Below are 18,334 nucleotides of genomic sequence, written 5' to 3'. Positions count from 1 at the left end.
AAAATGAACTTGTTTCTTGAAATAGATACTGAGTACAGTAGAAATTTTACATAAATAAGCCATTCTGCTATCAAAGGAAAAGTCACAGAAAAAACACTGTGATCTGAAAATACTATTTTAATATTCAAGAATGTAAATAGTACAGATTTCATAAAAAGATGGTAGTTGAGATACCCAGCAGTTAATGAAAAGTTACAAGGTTGTGTTGCTCTTGCACATGGCTCATGATAGGAACTGAAACTATGAGAGCAGTCAATTTTGGAAAGTCAGGGTACGGGTAATGCAGATGGCTGAGTAAATGGATGTTCAAGGAAGGGCCTGATAAGGATCTAACAAGAAGGTAAAACAGTGTCACTGGATTGAAAGTGTAAAGGATCTTAACTCTGAGACAGTGGTTCAGGAAAGCTGACTGCCTAATTGGCTGGGGAGAACAGCACAGCATTGGCAGAAATTCAAGTGCTGGTGTTTAGACCTTGCATGATTCACCTTAGTGTAATCTGGACAAGGTCTCCTAGCATTTATGAAGTGTAGTTCTCTAATCTGTGAAGTTATTTGGCTGAATCTTATATCATGAATCTCTGTCTAGCACTTTTGTTGCTGGCTTCCATGATCTAGGTTACTGGTAACTTTTGAGTGATTTTAGTAGACAGTGTGCTCAGAAGCCAGATTGTAGGGAGTTAAAGAGTGATTAAACGGTGAGAGACCATCTGTTCAGGAAGTAAGTGTGCTGCCGTCCAAGACAGGTTATAAGCCTATCCTAATTTAGTAGATATGTATATAGCACTCCTAAATATGGATTTATACCTGCTTCCCTTTTTTACATTCTTGTTTCAGATATGTTCACAGTTTTTAAAGGTTCATTAATCTTAGATGATTTAGGGAAATTTTGCATGAAGCTCAGTTTTATTTGTTCATTCTAATGCTCTGAAATAGTTTAGTTTGAAACATAATTTCTACTTAAAGGATTTAAAAAAAACTCTACTTCATTAGCTTGGCAGAGAAAGAAAGTGCTTGTGTGGGACCAAAAACCCAAAATTATCTAAAAGCATGGGAATGAATTTGAGTGCTGAACAGAAGTTCGTATGATTATCATAATGAAACAGCATAAAATAGTCAAGGCATCAGAAATGCTTCTGAAAGCCTAGCCTGCATATGAGTTCTCTTCAGGAATACTATCTTCAGTCTTCAAGGGAAATAAAAGGCTCCTATTAACTAGTATTTATACCAGAGCCAATGAAAATTAAATGCTTTGTCAAAGGCATCCAGACCTGAGAAAAGTTAAATTTGAAGTTAAAAAAAAAGATTAAATATAATAACATCATTCTAATTAACCCATTGAACTTGTTAAAATTAAAAGTTCCAATAACAGGCATGAGATATAATGAAAGATTTCATCTACAAGATGAAAACTTCTTATAGTCATGGCTGAAATGTAAAGGAGAAAAATAGTCCAAAGCAAGAAATCAAGGTTTATTATCCAGAATAAAGATGTGCAGGGTCCTGTTTGATCTAGTACTTATGTTTGATCTAATACTTATGATCTAGTATTGTTTTAATGAATCTACTACACGTATCAGTTTGTGCCCTCTTATGATTCAACACACTGAGCCGCCTTATATTCCTGGCATTTTACTCTGAGAACAGAATCCTGTTTATTCATAAATATAAATAAGTTTATGAATTTACCTGGGACTTTCCTACTTCCATTTTTTCTTATTTTTGAATCTTCAAAAAGTTTTAAAGGTCTTTTTGATCGTTGAAGAAAAATATATTCTTTATATCTATTCTAACCCTCTCTTATTTAATGATTCATATTATAAGGAGCTGCCTTGGGAGCCTACTTCCTGAGGAGCAGTGTGCTTTTACAAGGTCCTTAGAGAGTTACAGGTATTTTTGCCATTGTACTGAATAAAATATGAGTATTTTTGGTCAGCCTCTTGAAGCAGTATTTTACATTTATGGCATATCATCATGATAGAGCAGATCATGTGTGTTGAAGCACCCTTGAGAGAATTCAGGTTCACATTTATCATTTTCAGTGACACCCAAGCTTTGAATCTGAGAAGTTAACTAGCACATTTAATATACCAATTAAAATGGATTGATCTACTTTGGCAGTCTTTGGAGAAAAGACCAATATGAAAGAAATGTTTTTTAGTGTAAGAGCTTGAAGCTTCTAAATTTAGAATGAAAGTCAGTACTTATTTACTAAACCAAATTTAGAATGAAAGTCAGTACTTATTTACTAAACCATGTGCATATTTATACAGATCTGAGCTAAAAACATATACATTTGATCTCTCATTTTTCAAATTAATGAAGAAAAAAGGGTTTCATACTTTGTTTTCTGAAAATACAGGTGTATAAAATTTTGCTTGAATTATTTTCTTGAAGATTAAAGAATACTACATATGTATGTAATACATTTTATTTTTAAAGAGGTGGTATAGTATAGTGGCTTTGCGTCATACAGGCCTAACCCTAAAAGTGATTTCTTCTGCTTACTAACTCTGTGACCTTGGAAGGTTTAATTAATCTCTCTAAGCCTCACTTTCTTCCTCTATTAAATAGAGATAATACTTCATAACTCGTGGTTGTATGTAATTAAGTGGTAATAGTGTATGTAAAGCTCTTAACAAAATGTCTGACATTATAAGACCTAAATAAATATTACTGCTAATTTTATTTTGTTCCAGTAACTTATTTTATAAATAATATTACTTTCTCATTAGTGAGAATGAGAAAAATTCTAAAAAGTCTGGAGAAAAACATATTCTCAATGTATTGGCTGTTAATATGCATAGGCTTTCTTATCATATGTAGCCTAACTGGATATTCAGTTTTGCATTTGCTAATACTTACTTACACCATCATAGTTATTTTTCGTATTACTTCTATAAAATGTTTTTTTAAATGCCTACATGATGTTTCTTTGGCTATATCAAGTTTCCTGTCTCTTTAATATAATAATTTCTATTCTAGAAGTATATTGGGATTCCCTGATAGCTCAGTTGGTAAAGAACTGAGCTCCTGCAATGCAGGAGAAAAGAATCCTCCTGCAATGCAGGAGACCCTGGTTCGATCCCTGGGTTGGAAAGATCCACTGGAGAAGGGATAGGCTACCCACTCCAGTATTCTTGGGCTTCCCTGGTGGCTCAGCTGGTAATGAATCCGCCTGCAATGCAGGAGACCTGGGTTTGATCCCTGGGTTTGGAAAATCCCCTGGAGAAGGGAACGGCTACCTACTCCAGTATTCTGGCCTGGAGAATTCCATGGACAGTATAATCCATAGGGTCACAAAGAGTCAGGCACAACTGAATGACTTTCATTTCATCCTAAGATGGGCTGTTTAAGATTTAGTGTTTTTTTAATTAATTTATTTATTTTAATCGGAGGCTAAACTTTACAATATTGTGGTAGTTTTTGCCATACATTGACGTGAATTACATTTTTAAGAAACTGCTGATATGACTAAATTGCTTTCCATCTAAAGGTATCTACCTACTTTTCTGTTCCTAAATTAAATATTTTATATTCTGTTACATTCATTAGCTAATAAACATAAGGCAAAAGATAAGATAAAACCATTTTTCATACCTACATAAAAATCATAAAAATGAAAATGACTTTCCAGAAACTTCCCTAACACACACTTGATCTGAATGTATCGTTATAGACCTTAGCCTAGATTGGGGAATGTTTTATTTTTTTATTCAAATGTATCTATATAAACTGTAAACCCATTATATTTATTGACTGTACTCCACATACATGATAGAATAGTAAAAGTATATTAAGAGAATATTATCAAGAGCATCTTGTTTTATTCCCTCAAAATAGGGCAGGAAACTGGGATTCAGAAAGTGAGAGTCCAAGGTCACACAGGTATATAAGCAAGGATGGAACCCAGGTTTCCTGCAGTGTGGGCTGGTGAGCCATGTATACCATGGTGAGAGTGCACATTTACTGCATGGTCTTAAGGAAAATGGGCTTCCCTGATGGCTCAGTGATAGAGAACCTGACTGCCAATGCAGGAGACATGGGTTTGATCGCTGAGTCAGGAAGATCTCCTGGAAAAGGAAATGGCAACCCACTCTGGTAGTCTTGCCTGGGAAATCCCATGGACGGAGGAGCTGGGCAGGCCACAGTGCATGGGGTCGCAAAGAGTAGAACACAACTTAGCAACTAAACCACAACAACTAAATTAGAGAAAATACTGTTCAGTGGCATTTACTGAAAATGATAGGCAGACTATTCAGGACCATCACAACTGGTATAGAGACCACTGCTGTGTGATTTTACAGTGGGGACAGAGACTGGATTCAGTTCCAAATACAGCATGGGCAAAAGGGAATTTACAGCCAAGGAGCAGGGTAGGGGTCAGTGGACGGAAAATTACTCGGAGGAAATATCACAGGTAAGGGGGATTCTGTCTAAACCAACCCAGCAGCCAACAAGAGTCTCTGTTTAAGACAGTCCAGGGTGATCAGATGTCACTTGGGGGAAGGAAACAGATGAGAAATATGAACAGATACAGAAGGTAAACAAATTGATATTGATGGTGAGGGTTCTAGTTAAACTGACTTAGGATTCTTGATGAAACTGAGTTTTTATAAGGAAGCACACTGGTGAGCCTACGAGGCAGTTCAGAAGCTTGACTGAAGCTTGTTTAAGTGAAGAATCATTGTCGGTGGGACTTATTAATATTGTTTTCCTGTGTCTTCATCGTCCCCAGTTACGACTAAGAGAGATAGCCTTAAGTAGGCATGCCTTTTACTAGAGCGTCTTCCACACAATAACTAGCATAGTGCTTCTGTAGCTAGGCCAGCAGATAATCATTTATCAACCAGTCCCCAGGTGGAATGTGAAACCACGTTTACTTTCTGTCATCCCTTTGTTTTGGAAAGTTTTTTCATTTATTTTTGTTTTTTTAGTACTCAGAGTTTGACCTTATTAATAATCATTATATGTTAAAATCCTTCTTTTTTTATATTTTATTTTACTTTACAATACTGTATTGATTTTGCCATACATTGACATGAATCCGCCACGGGTGTACATGAGTTCCCAATCCTGAACCCACCCCACCCCCGCCACCTCTCTCCCCATATCATCTCTCTGGGTCATCCCAGTGCACCAGCCCCAAGCATCCTGTATCCTGTATCGAACCTAGACTGGCGATACGTTTCTTACATGATAGTACACACGTTTCGATGCCATTCTCCCAAATCATCCCACCCTCTCCCTCTTCCACAGAGTCCAAAAGTCTGTTCTTATATGAACATTATTGTTGGGCTGTTTTGCAGAAGTTAAGATTTGAATTTGTGAAGAGTTGGAAAGAATGTAAAGAAAGGATTAGCTTCATTAAGTGAGCCATTTGAATATATGTTTTAGATTATATTCAATTTTTAAAAAATTAAATTTTGAGTATTTGACCTGTTAAATTCCTTTTATCTCTTTGTATTTTTGATTAAGTTTGTCCCTAAACACATGCAAGTCAGTGTTTTAATTTGGACGAGTGCTTTTTTAAAAATATGTAAGATAGCTCCACTTTAAAAATTAGCCCTGTATTGATGGTTTTGATTTGGCATAGATAAAACTTAAGTGCCTGTTGCATTTTCTCAGATTACATTATCCTGTTGCATCCTATACTTCTTAAGACTATTAAATTAGAGATGTCAGAATATAATGCCTAGGAAATATCTCTTTTGAAAGTCACTTTCATTGGCTTACAAGAAGGCAATATTCATATAAAGCATATAAGTTTCATATAATTTGATGAATTTTATGAATTTTCATGAAAAAACCTTCAGATTTTGTTCTTAATTCTTTTTGTGAGCATTTTATTATTTCCTCAGTCTTATTTAAAGCATCTTTCATCGTGGGAGCCTGTGATTTGGAGAGCAAAAGGAACACTGTGGCAAGGCCAGACAACTGAACGCTGATTATGACTCCTCTATCGTTAATCAGAAACTGAAGAAACTAATAAAGTTAGCCTAAATATATGAGTTAAAGGTGGCAGTGAAGAAATAATTATTTGTAGCCAACCATGAGCCCTTCCTTGCAACTGCATAAAAATTGTTAAAAGTAGGAGATAGACTTTTAAATTCTCAGGAGCGTCTGTGATAATAAAGATTAAAACTAGGCTAACAGAGATAGGGCGTTAAGAGATACAAACTACTATGTATAAAACAAATAACTATAAGGATATATTGTACTTCACAGGGAATATAGCCAATATCTTATAACTTTAAATGCAGTGTAATCTATAAAAATTTTGAATCACTGTGTTGTAAACTTGAAACTAATATAATATTGTAATTCAGCTATACTTCAATAAGAAAAAACTAGATTGATGTATTCTAGTAATGTTGAGCTGCGTCTAGTAATGAATAGATCTTTTCTTTTGTATTGCAGGCAATAACTCACCCAACTATAGAGATGTTTAATTATCTCTGATCTTAAAAAAAAAAAATCCTCAATTGTGCCCCTCTGTCATGTTCTCTTCTTCCTTTCTTTCAAACATCTTAGAAAAATATTTATATGATCTCCATTTCTTCAGCTTCCAATCACTACCTATATGCAGTCTGACTGCTTATACCACTGATCTACTAAAATCACACGCAGAAGGTTACTCATAACCTCCTAACTGAAAAATCCATTGATCTCTTTTCAGATTTTAGTATCATTGTCCTCAGACATTCAACACCATTGAACACTCTCTTCTTTGAACTTTGTAAAAGCTTAGAAGTAATTTTTCATTGCTCTGTACCTATCTATGTCACTGCTTCTCCCCCTCCCAGTCCCGTCCTGGCAGTTCTATGTCCTGAATATTTCTGAAATCTTTTCACTTGTTTTCCAGCCACTCTGATCTTTCAGCTGCAGCCCTCTATGAATCTCCTTGTGCCCACTCTCCCTTCTGCAAACCATGTCTATATAGTAGCCATTATAATGTACATTAATATAGATAAAAGGCTTACAGTAGGCACTATATATGTATGTATTACTGTTGTTCTAAAAATGTAAATTACATTGAGTCTTTTTGTAGTTTGAAACTCTTTTAGTGGCTTTTCATTCCACTTAGAAGTCCCTTTTGGGCCTTAACTCCACCCTCATTCCTTTTTCTTTTGCTTGCCTGTTATGCTCCACATACACTAGTTTCCTCTTAGTTCCTCAAACACTTCAAGTCTTTTCTTCTCAGGGCCTTTGCTGTTCATTCTGCCTGAGTATTTGTTACTAGATCTTGTTCCTTTTTGCTGTTGAATCCAGTCTCTGATTTAATGACATCCTCCAGGAGAATTATTTTCTGACCATCAATCTAAAGTAGGCCTATCTCCAGTTACTATATTGTATCACCCTTTACATCTATCCATTTTATTCTTACAGCTTAGATACCTTTTTCTATAAAGTCCTCCTCCATTCTCCGAGACTAAATTAACTACTCCCTCCCTTGCCTTCAAAGCACTGGTTAATAGCATTATATTTACTATTCTGCTAAACTCCATGTTTGCCCTCTCTGTTATATGGTGAGTTCCTAAAGAATAGAATAACATTGCATCAGGCTTTCTGCCATCCCTGGTGCCTACCGTGATACCTGGATGAATGAGCAGGTAAATAAACCGTCTAAGGCAGGAGACTTTGTAGTACACAGACTTGCTGAGTTGTGATCTCATCAATATGGAAGACATTTAGGTTTAATCTGCTGAGAGCAATGGTAGCATGTGTCCTCGGCAGTCAGGTCCTCAGTGAAAATCCACTCTAGAAATAATCTGGCCTCAACCGGTGAAGATGGCTCAATGCAGTTAAAAGCTCATGGGATTCTAGAGCTTGCTGGATTCCTCTGTGTAACTGTTTGACCTCTAACCCAGCAGCTATAAAACTTATCACAGGTTCTCCTTTCTCTGTTTAATTAGCCCAGTCTTTTTGTCTTTGGGAAGAGCATCTAGTGCTGAAAGAGAAAGTAGCACAGGTTTTATACTTTTTACCCTTCAAAGCCTCTTTTCTTAGGTGGCTTTCACGTTGTACTGAAGGTCCATGTGGCCTGTCTGTTCATTTCCACTCATACTTGGAGCTGTGCGTTGGCAGTTCTCTAGTATGTGAACACCACAAGTCAGAGTTTCTCCACCTGTAGTCCATGTAGTCATTTTAGCATTATTTCCAGAAAATAGACAAGACCTTTAGACTGGTCATTTCTTTAAGATAAAAATACAGAAGAATCCAGTTACAGCATGTGCTTAGACAGGAGTGAAAACAGTTTTACAAATCAATTTGTTGTGACAAAGTGATGATTAGTATTCTCTTCCAAGATAATTGCAGTCCCTGAAAGGACTGCTTTCCAAAAACATTGCCTGATTTATTCGTTCAGATATTTGAAACTATGTCTGAGGTTTGGGAATACTTTTTAATAGTCACGTGTTTTCCTCTTAAAAGCTAGTATAATCACTAATTCAATGAATAAATACAGAGGTCCTAAAGGGCCATTTTATCCCTGACCAGCTTCACTCTTAAGCCAGGTTTAGCTTTTTAACTGTGCTTATTGTTGTTATTTGTCAGGTATTTCCACTTGACTTTCCTCTGCTTCCCTATTAATTTTCTCCATGTAGCTACTTTGGCTTGGTTGAAAATGTCAGAACAAGATGCCAGGGTGTTGGAGTCAGGATATGCCTTGTGTTCAAACTGCTGTAGCCTGTTACTTGGCTCTTGTAGAAAAACTACTATGACTATGGTGTCTCCAGTTGAAATTGAGATGTATTAATATAAAGCGTCTGCCTGGTTTCTTCAGCTAATGCGGTTTTGCTGAAAAATGAGTGTAATGAAACGATGCTGGATGTTGGCAGGACCTACTGATGAAGGCTAATGAGCATAAATAAGTTTCTGTGAGCAGCAGCAGAGGCAGAGAATGTTTCAAATGCACTGCCCTTGAGGCAAGACCACCTTGTGTGGGGTGTGACCTGTTTATTTGTTGGCTTCTTTTATTCTTTTCTTCTCTCCCTCCTCCTGTGCTCTTCTTTCAGTAAAAGATCCATTCAAGCCAGCCACAGTATATTGTTTTATGCAGCATAGAGCATGTTAAAAATAAATCTGCTTAGACCAGGGCTTAATACAATGTTGCAAAAATAAGAATTATGTTTTTTACATGCTGTATACATTATTTAATAGCCAAGAATTTAAGAAATAAATTCTGTCAAAAAGGAGATAAGAAAATAGGTGTTTTGTACACATCACTCGGAGTTTAGTTTTCTTCAAACCTGATTTCAAGAGAATGTAGAGTGACTGTTGGTAGAACACAAAAGCTTTTGCTCACGCCTCTGCTGCCTGTTCATAGTAATGCTTCCTAAGGCCCACTTGACTTCACATTCCAGGATGTCTGGCTCTAAGTGAGGGATCACAACATCACAGTTATCCACATCATTAAGATAATTTTTGTATAGTTCTTTTGTGTATTCTTGCCACCTCTTCTTAATCTCTTCTGCTTCTGTTAGGTCCATGCCATTTCTGTGTTTTATTGTGCCCATCTTTGCATGAAATGTCCCCTTGGTATCTCTAATTTACTTGAAGAGATCTCTAGTCTTTTCCATTCTATTGTTTTCCTTTATGTCTTTGCATTGTTCACTTAGGAAGGCTTTCTTATCCCTCCTTGTTATTCTTTGGAACTCTGCATTCAGATAGGTATATCTTTCCTTTTCTCCTTTGCCTTTCACTTTTCTTCTTTTCTCAGTCATTTGTAAGGCCTCCTCAGACAACCATTTTGTCTTATTGCTTTTCTTTTTCTTGGGGATGGTTTTTATCACTGCCTCCTGTACAAGGTTACAAACCTCCATCCATAGTTCTTCAGGCACTCTGTCTATCAGATCTAATCCCTTCCAGCAGAGCTATTTCAAATCCTAAAAGATGATGCTGTTTAAAGTGCTGCACTCAGTATGCCAGCAAAGTTGGAAAACTCAGCAATGGCTGCAGGACTAGAAAAGGTCAGTTTTCATTCCAGTCCCATAGAAGGGCAAAGAATGTTCAAACCACAGCACAATTGCCCTCACTTCACATGATAGCAAAGTCCTCCAAGCTAGTCTTCAACAGTATGTGAACTAAGAACTTCCAGATGTACAGTTGGATTTAGAAAAGGCAGAGGAACAAGAGATCAAATTGCTAATATCCGTTGGATCATAGGAAAAGAAAGGGAATTCCAAAAACACATCTACTTCTGTTTCATTGACTATGCTAAAGCCTTTGACTGTGTGGATCTCAACAGACTGGAATATCCTTGCTGCTACTGGTGCTAAGTCATTTCAGTCGTGTCTGACTCTGTGTGACCCCATAGACGCAGCCCACCAGGCGCTCTCCAGGAAAGAACACTGAAGTGGGTTGCCATTTCCTTCTCCAGGGCATGAAAGTGAAAAGTGAAAGTTAAGTCTCTTAGTCGTGTCCAACTCTTAGCGACCGCATGGACCACAGCCTACCAGGCTCTTCCATCCATGGGATTTTCCAGGCAAGAGTGCTGGAGTGTAGTGTCATGGCCTTCTCCGAAAAGACATGGGAATACAAGACCACCATACCTACCTCCTGAGAAACCTGTATGCAGGTCAAGATACAAGTTAGAACTGGATATGGAACAACAGACTGTTTGCAGATTGGGTAAGGAGTAGTCTAGGCTGTATATTGTCACACTGCTTATTCAACTTATATGCAGAGTACATCATGCAAAATGCTGGGCTGGATGAAGCACAAGCTGCGAACAAGATTGCCAGGAGAAATATCAATAACCTCAGATGTGCAAATGGCACCACCCTTATAGCAGAAAGCAGAGAGGAAATAAAGAGCCTCTTGATGAAAATGAAAGAGGAGAGTGAAAAAGCTGGCTTAAAACTCAACATTCAGAAAACGAAGATCATGGCATCTGGTCCCATCACTTCATGGCAAATAGATGGGGAAACAGTGGAAAAAGTGATAGGCTTTATCTTCTTGGGCTCCATAATCATTGCAGACAGTGACTGCAGCCATGAAATTAAGAGACACTTGCTCCCTAAAAGAAAAGCTATGACCAACCTAGACAGTATATTAGAAAGCAGTCTTACTTTGCTCACAGAGATCCATAGAGTCAAAGCTATGATTTTGCCAATAGTCATGTATAGGTGTTAGAGTTGGACCATAAAAGAAAGTTGAGTGCTGTAGAATCGATGCTTTTGAACTGTGGTGTTGGAAAAGACTCTTGAGAGTCCCTTGGACTGCAAGGAGATCAAACCAGTCAATCCTGAAAGAAATCAGCCCTGAATATTCATTGAAAGGATCGATGCTGAAGCTCCTTTAGCCACCTGATGCAAAAAGCTGACTTATTGGAAAAGACTCTGATGCTGAGGAAGATTGAAGGAGGAGGAGAAGGGGATGACATTGGATGAGATGGTTGTATGGCATCACCATCTGGACATGAGTGATCGACATGAGCAGACATGATTTTGAACAACCTCCAGGAGATGGTGAAGGACAGGGAAGCCTGGCATGCTGCAGTCCACAGGGTCGCAAAGCATCAGACAGAACTGAGTGACTGAAAAACAACATTTGCTCCTCGTGATTGTAAGACATTCCTACAACTATGTGTTGGATAATTTTATGTGTCGCCCTGGCTGAGACATTAAGTGCTCACATATTTGGTCAAACATTCTGGATAAGAGTTAAGATGTTTTTGGTGAGATTAACATTTAGATCAGTAGAGTGAGCAGGTCAGATTGCAGTCCGTAATGTGGGTGGGCCTCATCCCTGAAGGCCTGAGGAGAACCATGTCTCTTACCTTTCCCCAAGTATGAGTGGATTCTCCCTGTCTCATGGCCTTCAAACTGAAATACTGGTTTTTTTCCTGCCTATAGATTAGAACGGCGTATTTAAGCCTCCTGGCCTTTGGACTAGAACTACACCATCACTTTCATGGGTTTCACCAGTTTGCCCACTCACCTGGCAGATCGTTGGACTTGCCAGACTCTGCAATTGCCTGAGCCAATTCATACAAACACACACGCATGCACTCTGTTGGCTGTTTCCCTGGAAAACCCTGACTAATACAAACCACAGCTGCAAGCAGCACATAATTCATGAAATACATACCTGACATGCACCACACTGACTTTAGATTTAGACATATCTGCAGTCAGGTATAAGCTCTACCTGACTAGATGTATGACCTTTGACATATTTCACCTCTCTTCACCTCAGTTTCCTCATCTTTAAAAATTGAAGTTTTTGTGACAGTACATACAGCAGACTCTTTGAGTTATAATTCCTTGACTTTCTAAACTGGACTACAAAACAAATGTAATCAACAAAATAATGTAATTCTTGTTAATAGGCTGTCATGCTATTTCCGTGAATAAGATGTAAGTAGAATCTGTACATCTTTCTGTGCCATTATCCTAGAAAAGACTCACATTTTTCCCACTGCCTGCTCCTAAAATCCAATCCTACTGATCTTTGCTAACAGTCTTCTCTTGCCCCACTTGATCCAGTGGCAGTAAAGCTTCTGAATGACTTTGGTTGCATTGTTCTGCTTTTATAAGCAAAAGTAAAACCTGATTTTTATGGTCCACTCTTTAACTATAACCATGTCCAGAGATTTCAGTGCAAAAGGATGACTAGCCTTAAATGACAAAAGATATGAAAAAGTAACATTAATAAGTATGGTACATATACAAAATAAGGGTATGCTAAGCAGTTACAGCAAAAAAATGAGGGCATATTCTGTGTACTAATATATAAAAAGAATACCATGATATGTAATTAAGTGGAAAAAAGTGCTTATAGTATTCTACCTTCTGTCCATAATGTGACAAAGTAAGATTATAGATTGTTTGCTTTTATAGGCAAAAGGAAACTCTGAAAAGAGGCTTAAGTAAGCTAGCAATTGCCTGGTTGGTGAATAGTGGGATGGATGTGTGGGCCACAGGCAGAAGAGAGATTTCACTGAAAATTTGTTCATAAGTTTAAAATTTTGAACCACTTGTTGTTGTTGTTCGGTGGTTCAGTTGTATCCGACTCTTCTCAACCCCATGGACTACAGCACACTAGGTTTCCCTGTCCTTCCCCGTCTTCCGGAGCTTACTCAAACTTACGTTCATTGAGTCGATGAAGCCATCCAATCACCTTGTCCAGTGTCGTGTGCTTCTCCTCTGGCCTTTAGTCTTTCTCAGCATTAGGGTCTTTTCTAATGAGTCAGCTCTTTGCATCAGGTGGCCAAAGTACTGGAGTTTCAGCTTTAGCATCCGTCCTTCCAATGAATGTTCAGGGCTGATTTCCTTTAGGATTGATTGGTTTGATCTCCTTGCAGTCCAAAGGACCCACAAGAGTCTTCTCCAACATCACAGTTCAAAAGCATCAGTTCTTTGCACTCAGCCTTCTTTATTGTCCAGCTCTCACATCCATGCATAACTACTGGAAAAAAACATAGCTTTGACTAGATGGATCTTTGTTGACAAATTAATGTCTCTGCTTTTTAATACGCTGTCTAGGTTGGTCATAGCTTTTCTTCCAAGGAGCAAGCATCTTTTAATTTCATGGGTGCAGTCACCGTCCACAATGATTTTGTAGACCAAGAAAATAAAGCCTGTCACTCTTTCCGTTGTTGCCCCATCTATTTGCCATGAAGTGATGTGACCGGCAAGAGAGTTCTAGAAAAACATGTATTTCTACTTTATTGACTATGCCAAAGCCTTTGACTGTGTGGATCACAATAAACTGTTGGAAATTCTGAAACTGATGGGAATACCAGACCACCTGACCCACCTTTGAGAAACCTGTATGCAGGTCAGGAAGCAACAGTTAGAACTGGACATGGAACAACAGACTGGTTCCAAATAGGAAAAGGAATACATCAAGGCTGTATATTGTCACCCTGCTTATTTAACTTATATGCAGAGTACATCATGAGAAACTCTGGGCTGAAAGAAGCCCAAGCTGGAATCAAGTTTTCCAGGAGAAATATCAATAACCTCAGATATGCAGATAACACCACCCTTATGGCAAAAAGTGAAGAACTAAAGAGCCTCTTGAAAGTGGAAGAGGAGAGTGAAAAAGCTGGCTTAAAGCTCAACATTCAGAAAACGAAGATCATGACATCCAGTCCCATCACTTCATGGCAAATAGATGGGGAAACAGTGGAAACACTGGCTGACTATTTTGGGGGGCTCCAAAGTCACTGCAGATGGTGACTGCAGCCATGAAATTAAAAGATGCTTACTCCTTGGAAGAAAAGCTATGACCAACCACTGGTTTTTCCAGTGGTCATGTATAGATGTGAGAGTTGGACTATAAAGAAGGCTGAGCACTGAAGAATTGATGCTTTTGAACTGCGGTGTTGGAGAAGACTTGAGAGTCCCTCGGACTGCCAGGAGATCCAACCAGTCCATCCTAAAGGAGATCAGTCCTGGGTGTTCATTGGAAGGACTGATGTTGAAGCTGAAACTCCAATACTTTGGCCACCTGATGCGCAGAGCTGACTCATTTGAAAAGACCCTGATGCTGGGAAAGATTGAGGGCAGGAGGAGAAGGGGATGACAGAGGATGAGATGGTTGGATGGCATCACCGACTCAATGGACGTGAGTTTGGGTAGACTCCGGGAGTTGATGATGGACAGGGAGGCCTGGCGTGCTGCGGTTCATGGGGTCACAAAGAGTCGGACTCGACTGAACGACTGAACTGAACTGAACTGATGGGACTGAATGCAAGGATCTTCATATTTTGAATGTTGAGTTTTAAGCCAACTTTTTCACTCCCCTCTTTTACTTTCCACAAGAGGCTCTTTAGTTCTTCTTCACTTTCTGCCATAAGGGTGGTATCATCTGCACATCTGAGGTTGTTGATATTTCTCCTGGCAGTCTTGATTCCAGCTTGTGCTTCATCCAGGCCAGCATCTCGCATGATTTTACTCTGCATATAAGTTAAATAACCCAGTGACAATATACAACCTTGACATACTCCTTTCCCAGTTTGGAACCAGTCATTTTTCCATGTCCAGTTCTAACTGTTGCTTCTTGACCTGCATACAGATTTCTCAGGAGACAGGTAAGGTGGTCTGATATTCCCATGTCTTTAAGAATTTACACAGTTTGTTGTGATCCACATGGTCAAAGGCTTTAGTGTAGTCAGTGAAGCAGAAGTAGATGTTTTTTTGGAATTCTCTTTTTTCTGTGATCCAAATAATTGAATTATATTAATTAATTATTAAAATTAAATTTGAAAAAGAAGAGGGGAAGGAAAACCATTAGGGTACATTCATATTTAAGTTTCTCTATATACCCTTTGAAAGTTGTATTTTACTATTTTATTTATTACTCCTAGCTGAAAATCTAGCCTTGTTACTTTGACCTGATTTAGGTAATTTGAAAACTAGAATCTAGACAGATGTACATGGAGATACTTCTATTATCCCAATTTACCAGTGAGGAAACTGAAGCTTAGCAAGGTTAATTGATATAGTCATACAGCAAATAATAGTATAAATATCATTTGTTTAGCAGATCAAAGTTTGTAAATATTTCTATTGGCCCTCTTTTGTTTGATCCTCTGCCTTTATGTTAGGCCTCCTACATACCATTATTCTCATTTTTTATTTTACACAAACACAGAAGAACATAGAGAAACTTGCCTGGGCAGTCATTCATCAGATAGTAAGCACCTACTGTGTGGCAGGCATTTTTTCTTGGCACTGGGGTCATAGCGATAGACAAGATAGATCAAGTTGCCTGTCGTCAGGGAGTTGTTTTCTGGTAGGGATGAATAACAGTGAGTATATAAGTAAATAAAATCAAGTAATTTTTAGAAATGACAAGTACTGTAAAGCAGACAAATAAAGTAATAGAGGAGGGCTGCCATGGTAGAACATGAAGGCCTTTCTAAGGAAGGGATGATGCTTGAGACCTGCATAACAAGAGGACCTCATGCAACAATCTAAAGGAAAAACATTCCAAGCAAGAGTGCAACAAGAGCAGAGGCCCTGTGATAGGAACATAGTTGGCATGTTCAAGGGACAGAGAGACCCCAGTGTGGCCAAAATGTGGTGAAGAGAAGAGAATGAGAAGATAGTAGGCTGGAGCTAGATTATGTAAGGACTTGTAGGCTGTTGTAAGCAGCTTGGTTCTTATTCTGTGAACAATGGGAATTCAGTGGAGAGTTTTAAACAGGGTGTCTGTGTGTATGCATGTGGAGGATGGTGGTTGAAGAGGGTGAGATCGTCTAATTTGCACCAATTTTGTCACCAAAATCCTGTAACCCTTCCCTTATAAAATACCTTAATTGATAAAGTAATTGATAAAATACCTTAATATTCTCTTTTCATTTTTAAATAATAGCTGCATCAGGTCTTAGTTGCTCAGGCTCACTAACTGTGGCTTGCTTGGGCTTAGTTGCTCTGTACCATGTAGGAGCTTATTAATAGATCCTAACCAGGGATCAAACCCACATCTCCTGCATTAGAAGGCAGATTCTCAACCCCTGGACCACTAGGAAGTAGTCCCATCTCTCTTCATTTCTATAGCAACATTCAGGATTGAAAAGTAACAATGGCAACAGTAACCATCACTTTAGGACATTGTATATTCTATGTGAGAGGAGTCACTGAGTATGTATGTGTGGATGCTGGGTTGCACAGTCGTGTGCGACTCTTTGCGACACCGTGGACTGTAGCCCGCCAGGTTCTCCAGTGCATAGAATTGTCCAGGTAGGAATACTGGAATGGGTTGCTATTTCCTACTCTGTGGCAGATAGATTCTTTACCTCTGTGCCACCTTGGAGCCCTTCAGATATGTTACGTGTGTGTGTGTGTGTGTGTGTGTGTGTGTGTATGTGTGCGCACGCACGTATTCTTACATACTTTGTGAACCTAAAAGCAGAAAGTATTATAATATTATGAAGAATAATACCATTCAGAAATAGAATGTGTTAATTACTATTAGGAAGTTTTCAGAGAGACTTCATTGGTTTAGACAACAATTTTGGTGATTTGAAGAAAATTACGAAAATACAGAGAAAAGTAGTTCCAACTTTGTCACTGAAAGGAAGAGAATTGGTGTGGTGGGACTGGTCATGCAGATTTTTTTCTGTGAAAAGAAATGGGGTGAAGGGTCCTACTTGGGCTAGGGTTAAAAACCTGAGCTCATTATGGTAGATGGTTTGTGAACTGGAAGTTTCTGAAATGCAGTTTTCACAATAGAAGTCTTCTTCAATCATCAAAAAGTCCCCTAACCAGATACTTACTCTGATTCAACATGTTGTAGTAGGCATTTTAGATCTGAGTGCTCTGTCATGCAAATAGAAATAACATTGTCCTAAACGGGTCTGTGATTTGAAAAGAATATACCAATTCGCTATTATTAGGATCTACAAGCTACCTTTTTTACATTGGAATAATGTCTGTATTCTAATAGATGTATTCACTTGCTTTTTATTTAAAAACTAATTGTCCTCAAGATAATGGCCCACCATAAGGTTACTTCTCCTTTTGATGAATAAATTTCATCCAAGAAAAATAAATTTTAATGTTTTCATTTGTTAGAAATCCTGAGACTATGAATAATTACTTTTTCTCATCTTTTTAAGTAACATCAACTTTTTAAGTTTTTATCAAATAAAAATAGAATTTATAGCATTTTTAATGTGTATTTATTTTTGTGTGATTGTTCCATCATATTTTCTCTCATCTGTTCTTTTAAATCACATTGAGGACTTCCTGAAATAGCATTTTCATGATGATTCTGAGAACCATCCTTCTACTGTATGTTATTTACTGCTGATATATGTATGCTGGTGTTTCTTGCATTCTATCATACATAAATTCTAGTGGCATATTGAATACCATAGAGAGGAGCTGACTGATGGTAAATCAAACATTTTACAGCATACTATTGGGAATGTTGGATTCATTACTATAAAGAAATTATGTTTGATCGGTATTTTCGGAGCCTCCTAATACTGTAGTTTGTTGGTGCTTCTTTATGTTAATTATATACAAGTTTAAAATTGGGTTCATTTTAACAATGCATAATATATGCTACAGTGAATCTTTTCCACACAGAAAAGAATAGTAAATGTCCAACACTATGTTTGATTAGAACTATTAAGCCCAACGGCTTGTATTTAACAAACACAGTGTTAATTATATAGTCAACTGGGTAGTTCATTCTCTACTGTAGAAGCTGTATGTTAGAATAAAGCTATTTTGATGTATAAGGTGCCCAAGTAAAACTGGCTAACAAAAAAGGGGGAAGCTTTTTGCAGTGAAGATGTGGAATGAACTATTTCAACTCACAGTCACTTTTTAGAGAATGTGTAAGTTGGGTTTTTATTTTTAGTTCCTACTCT

General features: G+C 37.9%; 1 protein-coding gene across 4 annotated transcripts in view; it reads left to right on the top strand.

Moving 5' to 3' along the window:
• The window catches only part of PHKB (phosphorylase kinase regulatory subunit beta), a 247,904-nt gene that overhangs the window by 177,342 nt on the left and 52,228 nt on the right, over positions 1–18,334 (top strand). The window lies entirely within an intron of this gene.

Source organism: Oryx dammah, unplaced genomic scaffold, assembly GCF_014754425.2.
Source record: "Oryx dammah isolate SB20612 unplaced genomic scaffold, SCBI_Odam_1.1 HiC_scaffold_13, whole genome shotgun sequence".
NCBI classification, from domain to species: Eukaryota; Metazoa; Chordata; class Mammalia; order Artiodactyla; family Bovidae; genus Oryx; species Oryx dammah.
The sequence above is the reverse complement of the archived record's forward strand: the minus strand, read 5'-3'. Positions and strand labels throughout refer to the sequence as shown.